Source organism: Microcebus murinus, chromosome 9 (assembly GCF_040939455.1).
Source record: "Microcebus murinus isolate Inina chromosome 9, M.murinus_Inina_mat1.0, whole genome shotgun sequence".
Lineage (NCBI taxonomy): Eukaryota > Metazoa > Chordata > Mammalia > Primates > Cheirogaleidae > Microcebus > Microcebus murinus.
Genome location: NC_134112.1, coordinates 70,117,145 through 70,140,569, shown reverse-complemented (window position 1 = coordinate 70,140,569; position 23,425 = coordinate 70,117,145).

Sequence of the window (23,425 nt, the reverse complement as noted above, 5' to 3'; positions counted from 1 at the left end):
ACAATGCTTCCTTATGTGTGTTTTGAAAATGAGAAACTGGTTAACATCTTTGTATCGTTCAGGGCTACACCAAAACACAGAAAGAAAAAGATGTGACTTGGGAGGGATAATTAAGTAGTTATTCTAATTTGAGAGGGCTCTAAAGTCTTAAGTGAAAACAGCTGAAGTGGTCAGCTTAACAATAATTCCTATACAATATTGCCAGAGAAATAGCCTCAATGTTAATTTAAATGCTCAGACCAGCCATTTTTCTTCCTTTATGTTCAGCAGTGTCCTGACAGGGAGAACTGACTGTGCGCATCTTTTCCAAACTCTACATTCCATGATGTCAGATGGATATCTTGAAATTGACCATAGTGGGAGTATTTATACCACAGAAAGAGGAAGTGGGCAAATGTTATAAATCAGAACTCTCTCCTGGCCCAGCCTGTTGTTAAATATTTATAAATATACACCTGGTTTTTTGAAATGAGAAATGAACACACACAGAAATGCCTGGCTTCTTGCCTTTGGCCAGGAAATTCACCTCATTCGGATGCTTGGGTCATGATAAGCCTGGGCCCTGGGGCAACTTTGGAATATTCACAAGTCAGTGTGTTTTATCATGTAAAGGTATAATTTTTTATTTCCCCAGGTTGTTTGAAGTGTAATTGACAAATAAATATTGTATATATTTAAAATATACAATGTGATGTTTTGATAGACCTAGACATGTAAAATGCTTACCATAATTAAGCTAATTAACATATACACCACCTTACATAGTTTCAGGTGTGTGTATGTGTGTGCATGTGTGTATATGATGAAAACATTTAAGATCTACTCTGTTAGCAAATTTTAAGTATACAACACACTATTAATTATAGTCCCCATGACATATATTAGATCTCCAGAATGTATCCATCTTGCATAACTGAAACTTTGTTCCCTTTGACCAATATTACCCATTTTTCTCACCCCTCTACCTCTGGTTACCACCATTCCATCCTCTGCCTCCATGAGTTTGACTTCTTCAGATTCCACACAGGAATGAGATCATGAAGTATTTGTCTTTCTGTGTCTGGCTTATTTCACTTAGTGTAATGTCCTCTAGTTCTCCAGGTTGTCCCAAATGATAGGACTTCCTTCTTTTTAAGGCTGAATAACATTCCACTGTGCGTGTATTATACACACAGAGACACCTATGTATATACACACAACTGTGTACATATATAAATACCTGTGTACGACATATACACAGACACAGACACACACACACACACACACACACACACGAACATCTCATATCTTCCATATCTTGGCTATGGTGAATAATGCTGCAGTGAACATGGGAACATAGACATCTCTTCCAGGTACTGACTTCATTTCCTTTGGCTACATACTCAGAAGTAGGATTGCTAAATCATATGGTGATTCTAATCCTATTTTTTTCAGGAACCTCCATACTGTTTTGCATAATAGCTGTACCGATTCACATTTCTACCAATGAAGTAAATGTCTGCTTTCAAACTTTGGGCAAGAGATCCAATTTCTGTGAGGCTTAGATTTCTTATGTGCAAAAATAGCTATAATACCAGCCCTATGTCTCTAACAGGCTTGTGGTGGATTTCAAATGAATAATGCATGTGAAAAATTTATAATAATATACATATGATTATATAATGTATAGTACATATATACATACACTTATTGTACTTATACATAATATTGCATTATAGTAATAATAGTTAATAGCTGACATTTATTTACTGTTTGCTATGTGCCCAGCATTGTTCCAAATGCTCTACATGTTTTAATCATTGTATCCCCATCAGGGATATGTGGTGAGTGTTATTATTATCCCCATTTTACACATGTGGAAACTAAGATACAATGAGGTTAAATGACTTGCCCAAGATCACACTATTAGTAAGTGCCAGAGCTAAGATGACAAAAGTAGGCAATATGATTTCAGATCCTAAGCTATTAACTACAGAGTTAGATGCCAAAATTCCCAGAGAGATCTGAACTGCTGTATATAAAGGTAAAGAAAAAATATTTTTAATAGAAAAATTATCTGTACTGGAAGTGTGAACCTTAATTTCTTGGTATGTAAGCCCCAAAATATCGTAATTAAAAGAGAAAAATTTTAATCCCAGTAGAAAATTTCTGTTAACAAGATTTTATATCATATCAAGGATAAAAAATATTGATATGCTATACTGTTAGAAAACCCCTGATATTTGAAGTGTTGCGGATCTTTAAAAACAAAACAAAAAGCTGTATTATTTTCTTCTGTTATACAGCACTATGGTCACATTACTAAAAATTTAGGAGGAAAAAAACCAAGAAACATCTCATTTCTTAACACTGTTTCATCATATTAATGACTTTTTCCTCAGTATTTTTCTTCTGCAAATCAGAGTTTAAAAGTGCAATTTTTATCATATTTTATGTGCAATTTTATATGCTATTTTACCTCAAAATTCCAGTATAAGCATTTTGCATGTTGTTAAAAGTGTACATAAAATCATTTAAGAGTTGAATCATAGTATTTGAAGTAAATATATATTTCATAAGAGTTTCTCTATGTGTGGACATTTACATGTGTTTGTTTATCTTGCTTTTTATTATAAATACCAACATATTCACCTCTATATATAGCTATTGCCATATTTTAGATTATATTTTAAATTGTACAGAGTTTCAGAAATAGACTAGTTCAAATGAGATAAAAATATTTATCAATTTTGGAATTTAATGCCAAAAATTTTCTCAAAGTCTATAGCATTTATTAAAAATGCCATTAACACTCCATGAGAAGATCAATTTCACTGGACCATCACAAACATTAGACATTATGATTTTCATTTGCTAATTTCATGGAAATATCATACACTTAAAAAAATTTGGTTGGACATTTAAAAACATGCTTATTGGTCATTTCTATTTCATCTTTTGTGAATTCCTTGATCATATTATTTCCAAATTTTGTTTTTGATTTTTTGTTTGTTTTAATGTTTTCATATATAAAGAAAGAAATGTTTTATTACTTTTATTGAAAATATTATTCTTATTAAATATTTTATGGTTTTTGGTGGGAATGGCTCTAACACTTATTTAGGTATCTAGAGAACTTTAAAGCTGCCATGGGTTCATTTTTGTATCTTGCTATTTTCTTAAAATATATTTCATGTTTTGAAAGAACACCTGTGTTCTCAAATTGGTGATTCCCAATGTTTCCCTGTGGTTACTTTACTACATATTATTTTAATCTTTTAATTTATGTTAGTGTTACTTTGTTGTTTTTTTTTAATTTTACTTTTTTCTAAAGTTTAATCATTTTTACCAGCCCTCTATATTTACTAACTCTATCTTTATTACTTATTTAATATTACATAGTCAGGGATAGATTTCTAGTTTACCTAGTATATTTCATTGACCATATGACGATTTTTTTTTTTTTTACCATTACCACCCTGTTTGGAATGAAATCAAACTCATTTAAACATTTATGCTCACAATGTAAGTACTAGCTCATGCTTGGCATGGAAGATATAAAATATATGTCCTGGTTTCTGCCCCTAAGGAGTTTACAATTTAGTAAGAGAGAAGAATTCCTATAGATACCATTTAAATGTGATGAGACACTTATAAGAAAGCATTTGGCCCCAACAGTAAGATTTCTTCAGAGCAGATGATATGTAAGATGAATCTTAAAGGATAGGAATTATTCAAGTGACAACTTTGGAAGACATCTTAAACAGGTAGCATTGTATATAAAAATCATAAGTTATAACTTGCAAAGTGAAGAATGTACAGAGATTACATTACAGAGATAGTGGGACTTGTATATCATACTAAGATGCTTCGTGGGAGATGAAGGCTTTAAATTTGAGTTAAAATAGTGGCATTTGGCTTTTAGGAAGATTTCTTTGAATGTAAATCAAAGGAAGGCTAGGATGGTGGATAGGAGACCACAGAAGAGAGTTTGGCAACAGTTCAGGCAAGGTATGACAAAGTTCTGAATTCATCCATTAGAAATAGAGGGTAAAAGAAGAAAACGGATTTGTAAAACAACCGTGAAGTAAAAATCAAGAGAATTAATGACTAATTGAATGGAGAATAAGGAAAAACTGGTTTTTTTTAAGTGTATTATAGGGGTACAAGTGTTAAGGTTACGTATATTGCCCATGTCCCCCTCCCCCCTCGAGTCAGAGCTTCAAGCATGTCCATCTCCCAAACATTGCACATCTTACTCATTGTGTTCGCATATACCCATCCCCTCCTCCCCCCTCCCACCTGCCCAACACACGATAAATGTTATTTCTATATGTACGCTTAGGTGTTGATCTGTTAGTACCAATTTGCTGGTGAGTACATGCGGTGCTTGTTTTTCCATTCTTGAGATACTTCAATTAGTAGAATAGGTTCCAGCTCTATCTAGGAATATACAAGAGGTGCTATATCACCATTTTTTCTTAAAGCTAAGTAGTATTCCATGGTATACATATACCACATTTTATTAATCCACTCATGAATTGATGGGCACTTGAGTTGTTTTCACAGCTTTGCAATTGTGAATTGTGCTGCTATAAACATTCCAGTAAACTGTTTTGAGAAGAGAAAGTTTCTTAGTACAGTTTTGAATATGTTGCATTTGAAAGACCTGTTTTATATTCAAGCAGGTGTATCATGTATAAGCAATGTGATATATGAACTTATATAAAAATATATAGGTATAAAAACAAAATTTTTGGAAGGGTCATCAAAAAGTTATCATTAAACCAGGAAAGTGAATGAGATATCCTTAAGAACGTGTTAAAGAACAGGGGGAGAAAAACAGAAATAAGAGGCAAGACATTTAAGTGTTGATCAGAAAAAGCAGATTACCTAATGGAATAGTGAGAAGTCCAAACAAACACACAAAAATAACCAACTAGTCAAATAAAAATAATGATGAAAAAATATGAGGATAACTGTCAGAAAAGAGCATCATGGAGACAGAGAAAGGAGAGATGTTTAGGAAAGGGAACATTTTTGGGAGTGTCATCAGCAGTTAGGAAACATGGTGACTGAAATATGTTCTTTAAATTTTGGAAAACAGAGTCCACTGGTGGATTTTTTAAAGTCAATCTCTTTGGAGGGAAAAAGGAGAGAATAACTTGCTTTTGCATCTAAAGTGAATCAATTTCTAGTCTTCATCTTTATTTATAATATCTTCTGTAAGACAGAGCTTGGTCTTTTTTTAACTTCTTTTTGGATTAATTGATGTTTCCTATTCTTTTACTTTTTATTAAAATCAGTAGTTCTCTATAAATGATTTGAGAAACCCTGGGACTTCCCAGATCCTCTCAAGGTGTCCACAAAGTCAAAGCTATTTCTAATAATAATGCTAACTATTATAATACTAATACTAGCACATAATACTAACACATTCACCTTATTTGACTCCCATTTTCTCATGAGTGTACAGTAGAGTTTTCCAGAAACTACATGACAAGTAATGATATCTAATGGAATGTGTACTTGTCTACTACTGTGTCTTAAAATTTTTCCAGTTTTTATTTTTAATATGGTAAGTATTAACACATGTAACCCACATAAACAAAATCTCTTGTGAGACCTCAAAAAATTCAAAAATTAAAAATCATTTTTAAGAGTGTAAAAGAATACTGACACCAAAAATGTTCTTTTATAATGTGGAAATTATCATACACTTGTTCTTTATTTCTACAAATGTTTACCTTTAAGGAAATATGAGCAAATATACATACTAGTTATTGACATCAAAAATTAAGTTATACCTAATGACATAACTAAAATAAAATGAAGGTATTAAGTTGATAATTTTCACTCCCCTCCACTCCTTCATTTATTATCCTTGGAATTTCAAATTCAAGGTCTAATCACTGTTGCATTTTTTCACATCACTTATCTACTTTCTTAAATCCTATTTTTAACATGGCTACCATTTTGTACACTTCTTTTTGTAAAAAGTTTTTATAATTATTGAATTTTATGTGTTGATCAATAGGAATAAATCTGTTTTGAAAATTTATTTAATTTGTCTTCATATATATGTTACAGCATGACTGCATATATAATTATTAGATTATACACTTCTTTTTGATCCAGAAAACTCTGAATAAATTGTTTCATGTCTTCTGGTTTTAAAGTTGGCTGGAAGTCTGAGAGAAAATTTTATTTTTCCTTTGGTATTGTTATGGGCTGAAATTTGTCCCTCTCTCAGAATTCATACATTGAATTCCTGACTCCCAGTATCTGCAAATATGACTGTATTTGGAGATAAAATCTTTATAGAAGTATTAAGTTAAAATGAGGTTATCATAATCCAATCTGAAGAGATTTGGTATCCAGATAAGAAGATGGAAGACTGTGTGAAGACAAAAGGAAAAGGTGGACATCTACAAGCTAAGAAGAGAGATCTCAGAAGAAATGAACTTCACTGACGTCTTGATCTTAAACTTCTAGCCTCCAAAATTGTGAGAAACTTTGTTATGGTAGCTCTAGCAAGTTAATACAGATAAGAATCTCAATTTTTTTTTGTGATCTACAACTCTGTAGAGGTATTTTTATGTAATGTTTATTCCCAAAAATGTTTACACGTGATTGGTTGGTGATTATCAAATTGTGTAGTATGAAACACTACTTTTGCAAAATGTTAATTGGTATTATTTAAAAACAGGAAATTCATTGTCAAGTAATTTGGAAAACACTGAAATTATAGCAATAATTTCTCATAGACCTTAGTATGCAATTTTTCATCTTTGAATATTTAAGACAGAATACTAATTTGTTACTGTTTTCCAAAATAAACCTACCTCCTTTTTGCTTGAACTAACAATTCAATAAAAATCTTTTAATATGTAGACTTTTATCTTTTTCTAGGTAAGAAAAAGTTTATTTTCCCCCTCCCTTGTATCTATGGCCAATTTAGATGGAAGAATATTGTTCTTATCCAAATTGGTCAAATCCTTTCTTTCAAAATACCAATTGGCCATAAATGCAATTTTGTATCTTTCTAATCTTCTCTCTTGTCTTTCATCTCTTTATGCTCTGTGCTTTGTGCAAGTTTCTGTCTTTATGCTCTGTGCTTTGAGCAAGTTTCTCAAGATTTCCTTAATCATTGATTTAATTTTATGTAGCGTCGATTTTGCTCTTTTTATTTCTAAAGCTGATATATATTCAGATATATTATATTTAGTTTCTGTAAAATAATTCCTTGTTTCACCCTGCTCTCTTTTACATCTTCATGCTATTCATTCAGCATCTCTTTCATCTGAGACTATTTTGTCTTATTTAATATTTCATCTCCTCTTTCAGTGTTCATGTTTCTCCATTTAATAATGAGTATAAGATCTGCTTTCCCCAAAACATTTCTGTTTGCTACAGCAAATCTCTCAAAAGTTTCTTTTTGCTTTCTATCTTGAGTTAATGTACTTTTCATATTATTTTATGATGTGGATTCTTTTTATAGCCTTCCTGGTGAGTGTGTGCATTTGTGTTATGCGTGTATGTTTGTGTAAAATAATGTACATGTGTGTTTCCCATACTCATTGATAAAAGGGTTATTCAGGCTAGTTGGCCAGTATTCAGGATAGGATTATTTTTCTTGATTACACTCACAGCCTGCACAAGTGCTGTTAGTATCTACTTTAAGTCAGAAGGCTGGCTTTTTCCCCACATGAATTTTTGGTGTACAATTACTAATTATCTAATGCCAATAACTGATAGTTGTTGAATGATCACTATACCACAAACCATTCTAAGAGCTTTAGGTGATTTCACTCATTTAAGCCTCACAAAAAAAAAAAAAAAAAAAAACCTATGGAGAAACTGAGCCATGACGTGGTTAAATAACCTAGATACCTGATCACTGTGTAATATCATCTCTCTTGTATGTGCTACTGGACTGAGAAGGGGTCTCCCTCTCCCACTGCCTCTTCATCTGACCACACAGAGTTATTTCAAATAATTCACTAATTATTTGAAAATGATCTATAGTCCTTCCACCACTTGTAAAGACTACAACTTCAGAGTGCACTGCATACAAATTTGTTCATCCCTATCTCTAAGCTTCCTTACTGCTAAATTACCATAATGGGAGGAAATGCTGTATTGTCTGTACCTCTCTGTGATTGGTTCAGTTGTGCTCTTGAAAAATAGTCTTCAAATAGATGAAGAAAAGAGTTTCTGATGGGGATAAGGTTGTCTAATGGTTCTGTCCAGCTCAGACATTATCTTTGGAATAGTATAGAGGTGCAGGCAGAATCCTCTCTGTTAAGACATCAAGTTTTTGACACAAGCACACAGTGGGATTGGATGGAAATGTCCCTCTTTGTTCCTGCCTAGCACTGATAATATGCCTTAGGGCTCCTTTACTTTGGTCATGGAAATTCCTCCTGGGGTCATGCAGACTGTAAAGAATATTCCTAGTTACTAGCACTATGGAAACTGTGCTGGTCTTTGTGCATTTGCATAGACACATACAAGGAAAAGTTTAACCTTATATTTTACACCAAGTGGAGAGCCATCTGGTGTTCTGTCCAGGCAATTTGGAGAGTCTAGAGCCAGAGTCAAGTGTGGGAGTGAGCAAAGATCCACAATATAGATGAAGCAATCGCAAGTTGAAAAAAAATAATCTGAAACATCAGGTCCAGAGCTGTAATGGAAAGGAAGAAATAAATTCAAAAAGAAGGACCAGTAGTGCCATTCAGGTAAGAAGGAGCCAGTAGAGCTTATAGAGAAGCTCCACTGAGGTTATAGTCTAGAAAATATATAATTTCTGTGTGAATGTCTTTGACTGTTTTTATGGCTAGAAAGAAGCTATTAAGGCTACATAACTTAAATTAATATGTTACTAATTATTAATCTATTAAGGTTAAATTAATGTAAACACCCCTACATCCCTTTCTCTAAGGTACCATAGACTCTAATTTGAGGACATCCCAGAGGAAGAGAAAGGTTCTCAGTCAGAATCGTTTGTATTGCCTGTTTCGGGCTGAATTCATTGGACCTCCTTTAAATAGATTATGACATCTTTGGAAGTTCATCACATCCTATATGAAATATTCAAATTTTCTACTTTGCATGAATGAGCAAATGAATGGGAGAAAGCATAGATGGCAGAAGCTTAGTGAATGGTAATGAAACACCATAGATTCAAATCTAGACATGGACACAGGAGTAACATGGCTCACCTGATGTCCTCCACAATTTTGGTAGTTGGAGAGCCACACAAGAGAGTATCTCCATTCTGAATGGTCTTCCCTTTGGCCTGATAGTGATTAGCATATTGCTTTTACAAATTTGGATCCCTCCACAATGAATCCTCAGGTTCCACCAAAGAGGCCTTATAATTCACTCAACTTTTGATGGTAACAACTGGAACATAGAGTGTTAGTTGGAGTAAAAACCACTGGAACTGTGAAAAGAGCATTTTGGATAAGAAGTATAGTGAATTATGTATGTTCTTGGCAACTACAAAGTAGGTAAAGTAGTTTTTTGTCAGAAGGATGTATTCTATCACATATACTTTAATTCCTTGCTCTTTCTATCCAGAAGTCTATGGGTGGTAAGTAATAAATGAATAAATGTGAATGTGGAGCATTTAAAACAGTGCTCTCACTGCTTGGTAATAAACCTGGGGCCACAAAAATAAAGTTATTGGATTAGTCATGTTTGTAAAACAAATCACTAATGGAAGTCATATATAGTCAATATCAGTGAGGGGATAAAGTGTGTCATTATCATGCTAAAGATAATCTACCAGCAAGATAGGTTTATGTTCATAGAAGGTGTTAGAAATATAATAAAATCCAGAGAAATTATATTCTGAAAATATTAGAAAATTAAGAGAGGACACAGAAATTTCTTGGGTTTTCTGTTCTTGATTTAAACATATTACATAGGTGGTGGCATAGAACAGTAGATGCCACCAAAATGAAGCCCATGAAATTCTCTATGGCCTATATTTAATATCATGAGTGTGATAACTATGCCTCAGCCTTCTCTGCTCTACCATGCATCCACATGTACTGTCTGATCTGTGTCCTAGGAACTCTTAAACTACTCTAGCAATTAGACTTCTATTTGTAGCTTCCTTAAGACTTTTTTTTTTGAGGCAGCTTCAGGTCAAAATGAGTGGTTGAACAAAATTTCTTAAGTGAAAGTTATCCTAAAGTAGGATTAAACACACCACCTTCTTGTATTCTGGCTTTTGGTAGAGATAACTGCTCTATCATTTGAGCTTAACCTGGAGCTCAAAATGGCCTGACCACAGGCATATGTACAGGTATACTACAGTCTAGCATATACAATCTTTCAAACTGAATGATGTCAGTGATTTTAGAGTCTCAACACTTAACTTTATGACAGAAACTACCACCTATTCACAATACATTTCCCATTTCTTCTTAAACTATAGAACTAGATTACAATTCTAAACTTCCTTTGCAATGAGGGATGGCCAAATGATGGAGTTTTAACAATTCGAATGTGAACAGAATGATGCGTGTCGCTTTCAGGTTAGGCTCAGAAGAACTACCTATATAAATTGCCCTGTGCTTTTCTGGAAACTAGTACAGAAACTTTTGAAGCCACATAGTGATGATAGCAGAATCATCACCAGCCTAAGTCTGTAAATAAAAGTTTGGGGCAGATCCTCTACCTTATCCCCAAAATTGCCAGCCTGGGTGGTCCTTGGAATGTTATGTAAGAAAAAATAAATTTCTATTGCATTGATCTGTTTCATATTGGGGCTATTTATTACTTCAATATGTGCTACATTAAAACACCGTTAAAAGATGTGCTCAGCTTTTCTCCTTTAAACACAGCATTTATTTCAAAAGCATATCATTGTACTAAATGAGATCATACACACATGTGGCTGGCATGTAATAAGTATTCAAAGAATAGAAATTACCCTTAATAGTATAATCCTAGGTCAAAAGGAATTCCATATGACCAACTTGAATAATAACTAGCTGCAAAATGAAAATGTCTTCATCTCTTGGAGTGTTAACAAGTGTCTAAACTCAAATCCAAGGATCAATCCAATTGATAGTACTTCAATAAACTTTTCTTTAATATATATAGTTGAAAGTTTTTATCCTTTTCTTCCCCCATAGAATATCTATAAGTCTCTTTTAATAACTTCTATGGAAAGCACAGCTCTGAAGTTGACACTCAACAACTTCATCTCCTTGAATTCCTCTCCATGTGCAATTTACCCTTCCTCTTGAATGCAGGCTTCATCTAGTGGCTTGTTTCTATCCAATAGAACACAACAAAGGTAATAGGATGTCACTTCCATGATCAAGTTAGAAAAGAGTGTGTCTTCTATCTTGCTAACACACTCACTTTTTGAATTACTTGGCTTTCACACTCTGAAAATGTAAGCCCTTGTGTTGAAAAGGCCCACATCATAAGAAACAGGGTATTCTTTGACCAACAGCTAGTGAGAAACTGAGGCCCTCAGCCCAACCATCTCTGAGGAACTGAATCCTCCCAACAATGGAGGGAGGAACTCCCTGAATCAACTTGAAAGTGGATTGATCATTCCCCAGTTGAGGCTTCAGATGAAACTGCAGACCGTGGGCAGACATCTTGATTGTAGCTTTATAAAACCATGAAGGAGAGAATCTAGTTGAGTTGTGCCCAAATTATTAATTTCCAGAAACTGAGATAGTAAATGTATATTGAAGTTGCTAAATTTTGGGATAATTTCTTACATAGAAATTGATAACAGGCCTCTAAACTAAAGTTGAATCAAAATGCCTTGTTCCTCAATTCTTTTATTCAATACCCACAGTTTATTTGTGTTTTCTTTCATATAATTTGTATGACTATTTATAATAGTATCTATAACGTTTAAATGATTTTTTTCTTGCCAGTTAGGTATTTCCTAATAGAATTCATTCTCCTTGAGGGGAATAATGACATCTTATCAATTTTCTTTGTGTCTTATGAGGTTTTTGACCAATGTATAATAGATATCCAATGAATAACATAAATACTAAAATAATATTCTATATAGTACTTCAGAAATATACATTTACAATCCATTTAGGATAGTACAAATTTTCTTTCCCAATGAAATGTAACTCATTTCTATGAAATTATGAACAAAGTTTTCAATTAAAATTAAATCTATTTCCAAATATGTCATGTATAATTAAGTTTCTAGGTTCATTAACTATACATTTGTATAATTTTACTAAATTTATCTTTAGAATAATTTTTCTAGAAAAATTATTTTTTCAGGGCACTCTTTCTACTATCATTCAGCAGAGAGTTAAGAACATGATTCAGATTTACTAACCAAATGCAATTACTTAGCACTATAAGAAGATTTATAATACAGATACAAATGATTTCAAAACATGTAGAACTATTTAAGGATCTGGAAATTCTGCATTATCAATATAAACTAAAAGTGAAACACTAAAATGTATGATATATATCTAGAAATAACTAAAAGAAATAAATAGAATGTATATGTGTGTCTATGTGTGTGGATATATATGCACGTATATATATATAAAAGATGCAGAGTGAGTTGGAAAAATTAAAATTTAGTTTCCAATTAATAAAGGGATTTTTTAATATTTGCTTTGCATTTTATGTTAAATTTTATTGAAACATACTTTTCAAATCAATTATTTTAGTATTCATTTTTGTCAAATTATAATCTTTTATCACTTAATAATAGAGGATAAGAAGCCTTTTAAGAAAGGCTTAAAACATAAAAGAACATAAAAGAACATAAAAATATGACATTTGATGAAATACAGTTGAGTAATAATTTTATCAAATAATATATTTCTTTTAAAAATACTATTAAATAAAATATCACATGAAAATTTGACAGAATAGAAAGAAAAATGTCACCTGAAATCATCTGTCCCACCTCACAGGTAACTGTATAAATCTACAATTTGCAATGTGTTGATATATACTTGAAATACATAAAATATAAAAAATTGAAAGAATTTATAAAAGAAAAACCCAGAAATTATACTACCAAAATGAATGATATTCTTCATAGTGATTCCCTTGGGGAAGGTTGTTGATAGAAATTTTATTATATTGCAGCTTAGATGTGTGTATGTGTTGCAATGATGCTGTCACTATTCAAAACAATTTTGGAATACCTCATTTGGTGTTATGTAAGAGTCATTTAATTAATTAGCTCTGTAAGAAAATTGGTCTTTCTTTGGTGGGTTTGGTGAGCGACCAAACCCACTCATCATTGATAAAATTTTCCAGCATTGAGGCTATTCATTTAAAGTGTCACAGCTTCTAAAGGCAATTCCAGAAGATGAGTTGAAATACTATTTTAAAACAGTAGTGTAATTGTTGAAATAAAGTGTACAGCTTTCCATGACAATTTCTTCAAGGAGGACAGAATTGCTTTTTTGATAAGTATAAATGTTGACATGTCCGTTTAAAACATTCTGACAATATTTTCCCAACACCATGCTTGCTTGTATGAAATTACACATATTGGAACTATGATGGAGTATGTAGGCATGAATATGTCTACTTGGTTATTCTACAAATAAATTCTATCTTACTCTAATACTTACCTGAATACTAAACTTGAATATTAATAATTGAAATCATTAGCGCAAATTTAAATATAAAACATTCCAAAATAAGATATTACTTAAACTACCTCTATAGCTGGAGAAACGGAAAGTGATCTTTAAGCAAAATGTCATTAGAAAACAGTAAAGAAGAAAAGAAATTTATTATCTCATTTATCCCATTTTAGAGAAGATTATGATCTAGAAAAGTTAGTGATATGCACAGAACAAATAAACTCTTCCAGATGTGAAAGACATCAAAGGTACATAAATAATCTCCTAGATCAAAAGAATAGCAACTAGGTCATATTAGTTTCTATCAGTTGACATAAAAAGGGCAAAAAATCAGTGGTGACATTTTGAGGTTTATATCTACCAAGTTATGCTAGGATGTTCACTTTTTGAATGTTTATATTTAGAATATTTTAATATATTTAGCAAATAGTACAACTAGCACAAAATGAAAAGAAGTCAAATACTGACTCTGTTAGTAGCTACAACCCTTATTTTCACAGGCATCAATCATTTTGTATCTGGACTGTCCAGATACAAAATGATTGATACTCAGGCTAAGTATCACCAGATTTTCCTTCTCCAATGCATTCTAAAGTAAGCAGTGATATGTTCTTTCTTTTATTCAAATTCCAAAACTCTAACATCTTTGATTTCTAATGATATTCAGTAACTTCTTGCAGAAGGAAACATGAATAGGTATTATTGATAAAGCAGGGAGTCCAAAAATATTCTAATTACCTCTTGAGTACCTAGTTACCTCTTGGGACCTAATCATATATTCTTTTCTTTTTCTGTAAACTACTTTTAATTGACTAGGAGCAGAACCAATAACTTAAAGTTAATTAGGAAACATAAACAAGCCATAGAACTAAATGGGGAACCATAGGATGACATCCCATAGGTCAATAAAAGCAGTATTGCTTTATGCTCGTTTGGGCCTTTGAGGCAAGCACTAACCAAGAAGATGTTACATGGGAAGTGGGGTAGAAAGGTTATTGTTCTAGATCAAGTTCCTTCCCGTCATTTCTCTTTCTGCTTCTTATTTTTCCTATGCTTCTCTTTCATTTTCTCCTATATGTGCAACACACATTTTCCAGTTTACACCAGCCAGAAGTACAGTTTTAAAAAAGCCCAAATAAAAAGAAAATTGTCATTACTATTCATTTTTTTTGGTAGAATCTCTGCAATGTCAGCCCACTCCCAGATTCCTCCCTTTATCTTTAGTGTTTTCAACAATATAAAATTGTATCTTAGTAATTAAGATCGCAGAGCCTACAGCTAGCTGCCTGAACTAAAGTCCAGTTCCAGTCGTCAGTAGATGTGTGGCCTTGAGCAAATTATATTTCTCTCTGCCTCATTCTTCTTATGTATTAAATGATATAATCTTAATAACAATAAAAACAATCCTACGTCATGAGATTATTGGGAGGAGATTATTGGGAGTGCTTTATGTGCATGAGTTAATGCACATAAAGCACTTAGGATGATGCCTATCACAGAGCTAGCAACTGAAAATGTTAGCTATTATTGTTGTTGGCATTTCTTCTAGACATTCACATATTCTGAACATATTTTAAGCATATTTCTATTAGCTTGAGTGTCTCTATTTCTGGCTTTACCTTTTTTTGCATCGTTCATTTAACTTAATATTTCAGTTTCTCAAACTTCCCATGCAACATGATCTTCACTACTATGTCACAAACAGACTTCCTCCTTCACATTCTCTCAGCCCTCAGCCCTCATCCCCTTCTTCCCCAAACACTCCCACACCTGGCACCTCACCGAGTAGGATTCAGCTAATGAACCTAAACTTGCTTTTTCTTCAAGGTGGTTTCCTCTTCTTTCTGGGGCACTGCACAATGCTTCAGGAGCACAGTTACCTGAGCAACTATGCCTTAAAACTGATCTCCAACTCCAATCTGTTTAGTTACTAATTCTGTCATGAACTCTTTAAGATGTTCATGCAAAAAGCACCAGTGGAACAGGTGCCCAAATACCTGATTTCCAATTTTGAGCAAGTTGAGGCTAACCACTGCTGAGACCTTTAAAATAAAACACAAGTAGAATGTGTATACATGCAAAATTCAGACCAATAAGTCAGTTTTTTAATATCGCAGTTCTACTAATGAATAAATTATGTGCAATTATCAGATCATTTTTCCATATGAAATAGATTCACATTTATTTGTATGTGTATGGTACAGTGCAAGTCTCAAAGTATAGCACTCTTGATTTTATTGCCAACTTCACTCCTTATTTTAAGCTTTGAGATTCAATACCAGTGTTGGGGCTCAGAAATTGATACCCTAAAATATGGCTCTTTGACATGCTGAACTAAGCAAAAACATCAGTCTCTGGGAACTTTACCTTCATTCTCCATTGTCTCTCAATCTTTTGTCTTTCCCAAAGAGCAAGATGACTTTGTTCTCTAAAGTTCTGTTATCTGCTTAAAGTCTGGGCACAATAAAGCACCAAGGAAGAAAACAATTACCTCTGGTCCCTGTCCTGAGTTTTCATTGTATGAACTTGAATCGCAGGAAGAAAGATCGAAGTCTGTCAACACACCTGGAAAAACTTCTGTCACAAACCATTGACTGCTCTGCGAGCCCAATAGACTTGGTCCCAGGCCATTGTATATTCTTCAATCCCATTAAATTCCCCTAAAATTCATCCACATTTTTCCATCTCCCTTCCCCCGAGAAGAACGGTATATAACCATCTGAACTCCATTGCACGGTTGGGCAATCACTTTGTGATTTCCCTTTGTGCACATTAATAAATTTGTATGTCATTTCTTTTATTGAGAAAAATAATGCAAAAATAATCAAAAAATAATTTTTTTCTTGAAAAAATAAAGGCCTTTCTGATTTTTCTCTTTGGATCCTGTTTTGGGGAATTTTTTTCAATTGACTGAACCTCCCCCTTTTTAAATTTTCTTTTAATTGACACACAATATTTATAAATATTCATGAGGTGCATAGTGTTGTTTCAATATATGTATACAGATCAGGGTAATTAATATATCCATCATCTCAAACACTTATCATTTCTTAGTGTTGGGAACATTCAAGGCACTCCTTCTAGCTATGTGAAACTATAAAATATATTGTTAACTCTAGTCACCCTACAGTACTATAGAACACTAGAACTTATTCCTTCTACCTAGCTGTAATTTTATATCTTTTAACAAATCTTTCCCTCCTACCTCCTTCCCCTACCTTTCCCAGCCTCTAGTATTTTTTACTTCTGTGAGATCAAGTGGTTTTTTTTAGCTTCCTCATATGAATGAGAACATGCAGTTTTTAACTTTCTGTCCCTGGTTTATTTCACTTAACATAATGCCCTGCAGTTCTATCCATGTTGCTACAAATGATAGGATTTCATTCTCTTTTTGTGGTTGAATAATATTTATTGGGTATATATACCACATTTTCTTTACCCATTCATCTTTTGTTGGACACCTAGGTGGGAATTATCCTGGGTGTGTGTGGGAGAGCTTGGGCTCTTTTGTCCCTCCTCAGCTGGGTGGGGCTGCATCAGCCTGAGCTCAGCCCAAAGGCAGGGTGCTGCCCAGCTTAGACTCCCAAAACAGCACCTTGAACCTATGACCAGAGGGGCAGAGCCCTTTTCAGGCAGGGTATGCTGGCAGGAAACTGTGGGGAATACAGTTTGCTTGAGACTTTGTCTCATAGCAGCTGGCTGCAGGATGGTGGATACCATCTCAGATGTGTGCTGGAAAGCCTGGTTTCCCTGCCCCTTCTTAGCCAGGTAGGGGCTGCAGCCATATCAAGCCTAACTCAGCCTGAGGGCGGGACACAACCTACTGTCAAATTCTCAAGGTGGCAACTTGGACCTGTGACTGGAAAGATTGGGGACCCATCCAGGAATGCAGCATGAGTGAGAAACTGGAAAATGCTGTCCTCTCATGCCTCAGTCTCAACAGCAGCCCAGAGCAAGGTGGTGGATACCTTTCCAGGGGTGTGTGGGAAGTGCCTGAGCTCCTCTATGCCTCTTCAGAGCTGCTCAGTGCCTGCAGGTGTGCCCATAGTCCCTCAGTGTCTAATCTCTCAAAATGGTCCACAGCTAAAGCTGCTCTAAATAGGGTGCCTATGGGATCTGTGTGAGTTTACTTTCTGGAACAATGTATCTGTGCAATTTCCAAACATCTCCCTATGTTAGGCCCCAAACCTGCGTGTGTGTGTGTGTGTGTGTGTGTGTGTGTGTGTGTGTGTGTGTGTGTGTTTGTGTCGAAGGGGATTCTTTAGTAGCCAAGAGTGTAGAGGCTCATCTTGGAGAATGGAGCACTGGAAGCTTTTCTCTTATTCCTTCACCACATCCAGGAGCTTCTCTCAAATGTTTGCCAACCCCCAGCCAGGCAAGATTCCCCGAACCCTCTCCTTACCCACGTTCGGTGCTTCTCATCACTTCCCTGTTGAACCCTAGCATTCTGTCCTAGATGATCTGTTTGGAATGTTAGGATCTGCTTACTATTCTGGTTTCTCTCCATGCAGGAGGCACAGCACATACTATCTGTATCTAGTGAACCATCTTGATCTTATTTCTGACAAGTACTCTTGAATATAGGTTTCTAATAATGTTGGAGATCATGCCATTGGACTTAGTAAAAACCTCCAGAACTTGAGTAAAAAACAACAACAACAACAACAACAAAAAACTGATGGGTTCATGAAGATTGCTAACCCTACATCAAGTAGAAGTGTTAATTACATGATATTAAACTGATAGAGTACTGAAATGATTTTTGACAACTTTATATTTGAAATATTGGTGATTCTTTTTAATGTTTTGTTTTCCAGAGTCAAGAAAATGTTTATTTTTCTCTTTTGAGCTTATTCATAGTTTACAGCAGTTGGATAAAGCATACATTTGTGAGTGAAATTGAAACATTTACCTTTCTCTTTAACTGATTTATCCAGAATTTGGCAACTATTTATGATATTCTTATTTTATGCCAATACAGTTATTTGCATAAGTTCAATGAGAATCTGGGTCCTTTTTGTTTTTGTTTTGTTTTATTGCAATAAGACACACTGGTGACACTAATTATTTTACCAAGGATTTGACTTAAATGTCTTAATTTCATATTTGACTAGACTTTTTGAGGAATTGACATTGAATTTATAAAGCCAGTAGACTGGCTTAGTACCTCATCTACATTGTTCCCTTACAGTGCTCCTAATCTTGGGGTAAGTAAAAGGTGTCACTTTCTGATGGGCCCAAGATCCTCAAGAAGAGAGGAATTCACACAATTTGTACAGGTGTTACAATCAATGTCTGTTGGCAAAGTCTTGGATTGGCTTTAGAGGCTTTTAAAAGTCTAATATGAGATTGTTTATAAGATATTTCCAGCAAAGCCAACTTAGAAAGAGTAGATGGCCTATCACTATATTTGTTGTACTTTATGTAAATAATCAGGCCAAATATAATAAAATAAAAACTTATTCTGCAAATAAATTGGTTCTATTATGATGCATCTTTGGTAAAAATGGGAGATAGGGGAAAGAAAAATTACCTTTCAGAAGAAAACTTTAGTATACTAGTAATCAGATTCTAGCCCTGTTCATCGTTTTGAGTTTTTATCATTTGCCTAGTATTTGGACTGGATTCTGAATTCTTTCCTGGCAACAAGTTTCCACATTAACATTTCCTAATTTTTCTTCCATTTCTCTGGCTTGAACTTAATGAAATTGCTACTGCCTTTTTCCTGAGGCAAAACATGCTAAAGCCCATATATAAACAACCTTGTGTCATACAAACTACAGATGAGAAAAATCTGTCAGATTGCCACTGCCTGGTTTCACTTTAACTGAAAGCTGTTTCAAATTTAACATCTAGACACCTCAACTGACTACCCTCTAAACCAGGCGTCTTCAAACTATGCCCCAGGGCCACATGCGGCCCATGGAGGACATTTATCTGGTCCTCTGGGTGTTTTTGCCACCTCTGGCTGTTCTGCTTAGGAGCCGACTCCTCTCCGGCTCACAGTGCACATGTGTGGTATGTGCGGTGCACTCTCCAACGGCCCTCCAACGGTCTGAGGGACAGTGAACTGCCCCCCCCCCCCGTTTAAAAGTTTGAGGACCCCTGCTCTAGATTCTAAAGAAGCTGGTTTATAGATTGTTTCAAACATTAACCTTTGTTTTTCTTCTGTTTGAGAGCCCATCTGCAACAGGGTCTCCTGAAATGACTCACAACTATTAATTGGATTGGCCTATGCCGAGAAATGGGAGAATGGTTTAATGAGATCTTTTACCATTTAGCTAATAGCTTGATTTTTCTCTTCACAGCCAGCAACCCAGTTTTTAGATGTGAAACTTCTAGGGAAGTTTTAGACAGGGAGATGTTGGGCCTTAGAAACTGATACCCTAAAATATGGATCTTTGACATGCTAAAATGAAGAAGCCACCTCAGGGTCTCTCTGACCTTACCTCCACCCTCCTGTCTGTCAATTCTTTGTCTTCCCGAAAGCACAGGATGAAGTTATTCTCTGAAGTTCCCACGTCTGGCTAAAGTTTAGACCTGTCAAAGAAGAAAACAATTAACTCCAGTCCCTTTCCTGAGTTTTCATTAACTGAAGTGATATCTCAGGAAGAAACTGAAGTCTGTCAACACACTTGGATGGATTTTTGTCACAAACCATAGTCTGCTCTGTGGACTCAATAGACTTTTTCCTAGGCCATCCTATGTTCTTCAAGCACATTGAATTCCCCTAAAATTCATTTATTAGCCCCCATAAGATCATCCACATTTCCCCATCTCCCTTTTCCTTAAGAAGAAGTATATATAACTATATGTATCCCATTGCATGGCAGGGTAATCACTCTGGGATTTGCCCCTGTTCATGTGAATAACAATACATTTGTATGCCATTTCTCCTATTAATTTGCCTTTTGTTAGTTTATTTTCAGCAAACCTTCAGAGAGCAAAGGAAGTTTATCCTAAGCCCTTACACCACCACATAGATGTGTGATGATGTGTTTAGTTTCCTATTGGTAAAGCACAAATAATAGCAGGTTCTTCTTCACAGGAGTGTTGTAAGAGTTAAATATATTGAAGTATGTAGAGGCCCTGTCATATTACTACTAGAATGTCTCAAAGTATTATTTAGAAAGCTCAAGATATAAATATGACAAAAAATAATTTGGAATGAAAGTTTGAAAATTCACATGCACAAGATTTTAAATAATTACAACCTGTTGACTTTGCAGTGAATTCCCCTAATTATGGTTTGGAATGGTTAGAGTATTACAGTAAATGAAATAAATACCCAGATAATAGTATTTTCACACAAGTTTATTTTAAAATACACTTAAATTTCTTTAGTTTGCTTTAGCTATAGAGCTTTGACCCTTTAAAATTATTTTAGTAACATGGGACAATGTGTTTTTCTTTTGGCTTTTATAATTTTTTTTTTTTATTACAATCTCTAGCTTACTTTTGTTCATACATACACAATGGTATGAACATACATACATATACAGAAAGAGCTATATTATTTGTCCCATACTATCATTAGCTACAGTGACAAATATTATAACTGTAGCATTTGCAGTGGATTTTTTTTCCCTTCTTTCGTTCAACATAAATTACTTTCTTTTGCAAATAGTCTAACGTTACTACAATGCAAATTTTGAAGACCCTTGGTTCTACTTCCTATAAGATTCCAATGTATAACAATTATATTTTCTTTTACAATAAAAAAAAAATATCCTTTCTGGAAAACTGAAAACACTCATGAATGACAATACACCTTCTATTTGTAAAACAAACCCTGAAACCCTCTCACACCTAAAGTTCTAGCAATTATTATATCACAGTTACACTTTGTCAGGACTAAATGTCTTACATTCTTGCTGGAAGAGAGGAAGACCCTGCGATTACAATATATTTGAACAAGAAGGCGCTAACTTTGCATTATTTTCCATTCTTCTTCCTGTCTTTGTCAGGAGGACGGATTCATGCTGTGCTATTCTCTATTCTGGTTGCCACCTTTGTCATGAGAATGAGACACCAGAATCAGAATGTTTCCTGTGAGATATAATAGCATGCTTTCCTACTCTCACCTTTCAGGATGTTGTATTTAGTTAGGTTAGAGCCTCTGAATCCCTTAGGGCATCAGCTCAATATTCAAGTAAGGTGTCCTTTTTGCTTGTATTCATTGCAAAAGCATTTGATATTTTGGTCAGTTTTATACCCCTTCTTTATCTAAAACATAAACTGTCCAGAGAAAGTGTTATTTATCTTTTATCATTATCGGATCAATCAAATGTATGCTTCCATTTGTATGATACGGAAACATACACAAGGTTTAATTATTTTTTTTGTAAAAATGCCTACCACTTACAAATATTTCGGTATTCCAGTTGCACAGAGGAATATAGAACAAGTAACTGGTATGCATTTGTGAAACCAAGTGGTAATATGGGCATTTAAAATAAAAGTTCACTCCTTTTAAGACGTATTTATTTTGTGCTGAGAATATTTCTACTCATTAATTTTTATCTTGCTTGGGGTCAGATTGTAAAATTAGTCTTAAATTTGCCTCTTATCCAGTCTGGGATATAAATACTGTTTTATATTTTTAGATCATGCTTCTGTCCTACCATGTAAAATGAAACCTGCTGATATACTTCCAAGTAGCTACTTATTTATCACAAATGTTAGAATATATGGGGTGAACATGATAAACATCTATACACAGCTGCATTTCTTCATATAGGCAGAACTTCATCCCCATGCAGGACAGGGAAGAAGACATGTTAAACATGAGAAATCATTTTGAACTTGAAAAGTATACATATAAGACAAAGCTATATAAATCTAGTCAATAATACAGCCTCTCGTATTACATACGTGAGAAGTGCTTTTTAGTTACTTTAGTCTTCAATATTAATCTCTTTATTTCCCCAGAAAAAAATGGCCTAATATTGAATTATATATGACCTTTCTTTTGAATAACAAAAAATATGATTATTATCAATTTGGGCCAGACTAGTAAGAAAAACAGAAACTACAGTAAGTATTTCAACAGAGGGGTTTTAATATAGGTGACTGATGATTTAACTTTGGCTGGCTAGGAAATAACTAGTCTCTCATTAGTGATGAAGAACTTTTTGAGTTTTGGTTCCATTCTTCACTTGGCCCCTGGAATTGGCTATCTCCCCTGTAGCATTTGCTGTATTGTCACATGCCACCATGATTACAGTGGTGGCACCTGTGGCAAAACCATTGGCTCACTCTCAACTCAGTGACTTCTGTAACCCCTCTTTTCTAGGATATTCAAAGATATATGTTTCCCTTGATGCCTCATCTGGTCCAAGAGAAGCTTAGGCATACTAAACTCAGGCTCTTCCTCTGTGTAACCATGATAGTCTCAAAGCTTTTCATCATGCATTGCCAGATGGATGTGAAGCTATCTTAAGAAGGAATCTCCTTCTAGATTCTCAAATAGGATAATGGAGCAAGCTCTGCACTGCCATTTAAGCCCCACTCAATCAATCCAGCACACCTTCTATCTCTGGCTTCAGTCTAGAGAGAGACAAACAGGAAACACATGCCACTGGCAGCTTCACTTATCTGTTCAAAGACAGATAAGTGAAGAACACTTATCTATTCCCTGTCATTGAATTCCCTTAAGATTCAGAGGAGCAGCTTCTGCTTTGTTTTGGACTTTATGTCAAACTGTATGATATAGCTCACTAGGCTTATAGCTTGATACATTCAATGCATACAAGCTATTATTTATAAAGTATTAGGTTGGTGCAAAAATAATTGTGATTTTAACATTGTTGAAATTT